The sequence below is a fragment of the Hemitrygon akajei genome, chromosome 7 (genome assembly GCF_048418815.1).
Source record: "Hemitrygon akajei chromosome 7, sHemAka1.3, whole genome shotgun sequence".
NCBI classification, from domain to species: domain Eukaryota; kingdom Metazoa; phylum Chordata; class Chondrichthyes; order Myliobatiformes; family Dasyatidae; genus Hemitrygon; species Hemitrygon akajei.
The window spans coordinates 110,736,139-110,742,138 of record NC_133130.1 but is presented as its reverse complement, the minus strand read 5'-3'; the positions used below and the strand labels follow the sequence as shown (position 1 = coordinate 110,742,138).

Here is a 6,000-nt window from a genome sequence, read left to right as displayed (position 1 = left end):
TGCCGAAACATTTTTCTGCCTAGTCCCACTGACCTGCACCTGACCCATATCCCTCCAAACCCCTCTCATCCATGTGCCTGTCCAATTTTTTCTTAAATGTTAAAAGTGAGCCCGCATTTAGAACTTCGTCTGGCAGCTCATTCCACACTCCCACCACTCTCTGTGTGAAGAAGCCCCCCCCCCCAATATTCCCTTTAAACTTTTCCCCCTTCACCCTTAACCCATGTCCTCTGGTTTTTTTTCTCCCCAAACCTCAGTGGAAAAAGCCTGCTTGCATTCACTCTATCTATACCCATCATAATTTTATATACCTCTATCAAATCTCCCCTTATTCTTCTACGCTCCAGGGAATAAAGTCCTAACCTATTCAACCTTTCTCTGTAACTCAGTTTCTCAAGTCCTGGCAACATCCTTGTAAACCTTCTCTGCACTCTTTCAACCTTATTAATATCCTTCCTGTAATTCAGTGACCAAAACTGCACACAATACTCCAAATCCAGCCTCACCAATGCCTTATACAACCTCACCATAACATTCCAACTCTTATACTCAATACTTTAGAACCATAGAACCATAGAACACTACAGCACAGCACAGGCCCTTCAGCCCTCCATGTTGTGCCGACCCATATAATCCTTAAAAAAAAGTACTAAACCCACACTACCCCATAAACCTCCATTTTTCTTTCATCCATGTGCCTGTCCAAGAGGTTTTTAAATACCCCTAATGTTTTAGCCTCCACCACCATCCCTTGATTTATAAAGGGCAATGTACCAAAAGCTCTCTTTTCTACCCTTTACTACCCTAACTACTTGTGACGCCACTTTTAGGGAATTTTGTATCTGTATTCCTAGATCCCTCTGTTCTACTGCACTCCTCGGTGCCCTACCATTTACCTTGTATGTTCTACCTTGGTTTTTCCTTCCAAAGTGCAATACCTCACACTTGTCTGTATTAAACTCCATCTCCCATTTTTCAGCCCATTTTCCCAGCTGGTCCAAATCCTTCTGCAAGCTTTGAAAACCTTCCTCACTATCCACTACTCCTCCAATCTTTGAATCATCAGCAAATTTGCTGATCCAATTTGCCACATTATCATCCAGATCATTGATATAGATGACAAATAACAATGGACCCAGCACTGATCCCTGTGGCACACCACTAGTCACAGGCCTCCACTCAGAGAAGCAATCCTCCACTACCACTCTCTGGCTTCCCCCATTGAGCCAATGTCTAATCCAATTTACTACCTCACCATGTATACCTAGCGACTGAATCTTCCGAACTAACCTCCCATGTGGGACCTTGTCAAAGGCCTTACTGAAGTCCATGTAGACAACATCCACTGCCTTCCCTTCCCTTCATCCACTTTCCTTGTAACCTCCTCGAAAAACTCTAATAGATTTGTTAAACATGATCTATCACGCACAAAGCCATGTTGACTCTCCCTAATAAGTCCCTGTCCATCCAAATACTTGTAGATCCTATCTCTTAGTACTCCTTCCAATAATTTACCTACGACAGACACCAAACTTACCGGCCTATAATTTCCCGGATTACTTTTTGAGCCTTTTTTAAACAACGGAATAACGAGCTATCCTCCAATCCTCCAGCACCTCACCCGTAGATACCAACATTTTAAATATATCTACCAGGGCTCCTGCAATTTCACCACTAGTCTCCTTCAAGTTCCGAGGGAATACCCTATCAGGTCCTGGGGATTTATCTACTCTGATTTGCCGCAAGATAGCGAGCACCTCCTCCTCTTCAATCTGTATAGGTTCCAAGACCTCACTACCTGGTTGCCTTATTTCCATTGACTCCATGCCAGTTTCCTTAGTAAATACAGATGCAAAAAAAATCCATTTAAGATCTCCCCCCATTTCTTTTGGTTCCATACATAGCCAAACACTCTGATCTTCAAGAGGGCCAATTTTATCTCTTACTATCCTTTTGTTCTTAATATACCTGTAGAAGCTCTTTGGATTATCCTTCACCTTGACTGCCCAAGCTACCTCATGTCTTCTTTTAGCCCTCCTGATTACTTTCATAAGTATTTTTTTGCACTTTTTATACTCCTTAAGTACCTTATTTGCTCCCTGTTTCCTATACATGTCATACATCCCTCTCTTCTTCTTTATCAGAGTTCCAATATCCCTAGAGAACCAAGGTTCCTTATTCTTATTCACTTTACCTTTAATCCTGACAGGAACATACAAACTCTGCACTTTCAAAATTTCTCCTTTGAAGGCCTCCCACTTACCAACGACATCTTTGCCAGAGAACAACCTGTCCCAATCCACACTTTTTAGATCTGATTTCTGTCCATTCTTTCTTCTACACTGCATGACCATACATACACTTCCCGACACTGTATTCCATCTGCCACTTCTTTGCCCATTCTCCTAATCTGTCCAAGTCCTTCTGCAGCCTCCCTGCTTCTATCATCCAAATCATTGACATATAACGTGGAAAAACAGAGAACCCGTAGAACATGACTGGCAGCAAACCAGAAAAAGGTTCCTTTTGTTCCCACTCATTGCCTCCTGCCAGTCAGCTAATCTTCTATCCATGCTGGTATCTTTCCTGTAATACCATGGGGGTTCTTCTTTCAGATTGATAAAAACACCTTGTTTAGAAAATGGACAATTCACATCTTCAGGCAGCTTCGGGCAAATAAGTTACATAATTTAATCCTAAATGTTAAATTAGCAGCAAATATTCAAAAATCAGCTGCTCTTGACTTATCCGCTGCCTCAGTGAGTGGTTCCTTGTTTAGCGGTGGCTATGCTTATATGCTTGCATGCTTGCCAGTGCCAAGTTTGGGAAGCCCCCGGTTGAGTCCCTCCAAAAGAGTACGAGGCTTGCAGAGCCCTCGGCTGGACATGCACGGGCACCTTGTTCAGGCATCTTCACAGCCTGAGGGGTTTGCACACCCAAAGCAGCTCTTTGCCGGATTGACTCCTGATCTTTCAGGGAAGTACAGGCACAGCCCCAAACTCCATTAGGGCAATATACACACTCGTTGAAGAAGTAAGTCCGGTTTATTGAAGTAGGCATGCTCCTCACTCTCTTTCTCATGAGCATACTTGAGCAGTTTGCAATGAGGAATTGACCCTTCACTACCCCTAGTAATCACAGCACAGCAACGAAAATGAGCAAATCTCCACACGGGAAATTCATCAAGACTGTCTCAGCAATATCATCTACACTGAGACTTGTGCACACCTTGTCCACTTTCAGCATCATTACCCCACGACTGAGTGCTTGCCGTCTGAAGGCCCCGCAGAACATGAAGTTGTTCTTCAAACCAACTTTTTTCTCAATCTGGTCCATTGTCCAGCCACAAAGTTCTTTATCGGAAATAGTCTCGATGGCAGATCATATTGTGGCTGGCTTATCTCTTCTGTCTCCAAGGAGTCATCACGATAGTCGCTAATGCTTTCATCCTGAAAGCAACATCAGATTTAACCCATAACTATATCGACCATTTCAGATTTTTGAAACGTGCCAGAAGCCCCAATCCCAATGGAAAAGCTTTGCAGGTATAATGGTCTGATGAATCTCCTCTCCAAAAGCCCAGAAACAAGAACACTCATACCAAAAAGAGTGCCTGGTTTAGGGACGTCTAAGGGTTTCTCTCTTCTTCCCACAACTGGGGCAGTGAAAAGGCTAATCTAATCCAGTCCCACCGTAGAACGAGGACTGCATTGTAAGATTCACTGACAGATGTATTCCCTGCTACGAGTCTGGAATGGGATGCCAGAGGAAGTGATGGAGGAAGGTACAGTATTGTGCAAAAATCTTAGGCGCACATATATAGTTAGGGTGCCTACAACTTCTGCACAGAACTGTACTTGACAACACGGAGCAAAATCAAGTTTGTAAATCTTGTGGGAGCAAAGAATGTTGGAAATGGCGAGGGTGGCTGATGCACCATCAATAACTCTGAGACGTGGGTTAAGGTAGGCTTTTATTGGCTGGAAGAAAGCACAAGCAGCAAGTGACCACCACACAACATCCTGGAGACTGAGGAAGGGTCTGTGCCTCCAATTGCCTTTATACCGGGGTATGTGGGAGGAACCATGGTCAGTGGGAGGAGCCACAGGAACAGTCAGCGGGGGGGGACGTGTCCAGACAGGTATATGTAGTTCACCACAGTGGCGCAGGTGGCAGAGGAGGTGCTGGGGCGGGTGGTGTTGCTGTCGGAGACACACTCTGCAGGTGGCAGAGGAGGAGTGCTGGGGCGGGTGGTGTTACGGTGGGAGACACACTCTACAGGTGGCAGAGGAGGAGCTGGGGCGGGTGGTGTTACTGTCGGAGACACACTCTGCAGGTGGCAGAGGAGGAGTGCTGGGGCGGGTGGTGTTACGGTGGGAGACACACTCTACAGGTGGCAGAGGAGGAGCTGGGGCGGGTGGTGTTACTGTCGGAGACACACTCTGCAGGTGGCAGAGGAGGAGTGCTGGGGCGGGTGGTGTTACTGTCGGAGACACACTCTGCAGGTGGCAGAGGAGGAGCTGGGGCGGGTGGTGTTACTGTGGGAGACACACTCTACAGGTGGCAGAGGAGGAGCTGGGGCGGGTGGTGTTACTGTCGGAGACACACTCTGCAGGTGGCAGAGGAGGAGTGCTGGGGCGGGTGGTGTTACGGAGGGAGACACACTCTGCAGGTGGCAGAGGAGGAGTGCTGGGGCGGGTGGTGTTACTGTCGGAGACACACTCTGCAGGTGGCAGAGGAGGAGCGCTGGGCCGGGTGGTGTTACTGTCGGAGACACACTCTGCAGGTGGCAGAGGAGGTGCTGGGGCGGGTGGTGTTGCTGTCGGAGACACACTCTGCAGGTGGCAGAGGAGGAGCTGGGGCGGGTGGTGTTACTGTCGTAGACACACTCTGCAGGTGGCAGAGGAGGAGTGCTGGGGCGGGTGGTGTTACTGTCGGAGACACACGCTGCAGGTGGCAGAGGAGGAGTGCTGGGGCGGGTGGTGTTACGGTCGTAGACACACTCTGCATGTGGCAGAGGAGGAGCTGGGGCGGGTGGTGTTACTGTCGTAGACACACTCTGCAGGTGGCAGAGGAGGAGTGCTGGGGCGGGTGGTGTTACTGTCGGAGACACACGCTGCAGGTGGCAGAGGAGGAGTGCTGGGGCGGGTGGTGTTACGGTCGTAGACACACTCTGCATGTGGCAGAGGAGGAGCTGGGGCGGGTGGTGTTACTGTCGGAGACACACTCTGCAGGTGGCAGAGGAGGTGCTGGGGCGGGTGGTGTTGCTGTCGGAGACACACTCTGCAGGTGGCAGAGGAGGAGTGCTGTGGCGGGTGGTGTTACGGTCGGAGACACACTCTGCAGGTGGCAGAGGAGGAGCTGGGGCGGGTGGTGTTACTGTCGGAGACACACTCTGCAGGTGGCAGAGGGGGAGCTGGGGCGGGTGGTGTTACTGTCGGAGACACACTCTGCAGGTGGCAGAGGAGGAGTGCTGGGGCGGGTGGTGTTACTGTCGTAGACACACTCTGCAGGTGGCAGAGGAGGAGGTGCTGGGGCGGGTGGTGTTACTGTCGGAGACACACTCTGCAGGTGGCAGAGGAGGAGTGCTGGGGCGGGTGGTGTTACTGTCGGAGACACACTCTGCAGGTGGCAGAGGAGGAGTGCTGGGGCGGGTGGTGTTACTGTCGGAGACACACTCTGCAGGTGGCAGAGGAGGAGTGCTGGGGCAGGTGGTGTTACTGTCGTAGACACACTCTGCAGGTGGCAGAGGAGGAGTGCTGGGGCGGGTGGTGTTACTGTCGGAGACACACTCTGCAGGTGGCAGAGGAGGAGCTGGGGCGGGTGGTGTTACTGTCGGAGACACACTCTGCAGGTGGCAGAGGAGGAGCTGGGGCGGGTGGTGTTACTGTCGGAGACACACTCTGCAGGTGGCAGAGGAGGTGCTGGGGCGGGTGGTGTTACTGTCGGAGACACACTCTGCAGGTGGCAGAGGAGGAGTGCTGGGGCGGGTGGTGTTGC

The 6,000-nt window shown here is 50.0% G+C and overlaps 1 pseudogene; it reads right to left on the bottom strand.

Annotated features, from left to right (window-relative positions):
• Positions 1–2,722: 2,722 nt before the first annotated feature.
• Positions 2,723–6,000, bottom strand: part of LOC140730143 (cytoplasmic tRNA 2-thiolation protein 1 pseudogene) — a 131,064-nt pseudogene continuing 127,786 nt past the window's right edge.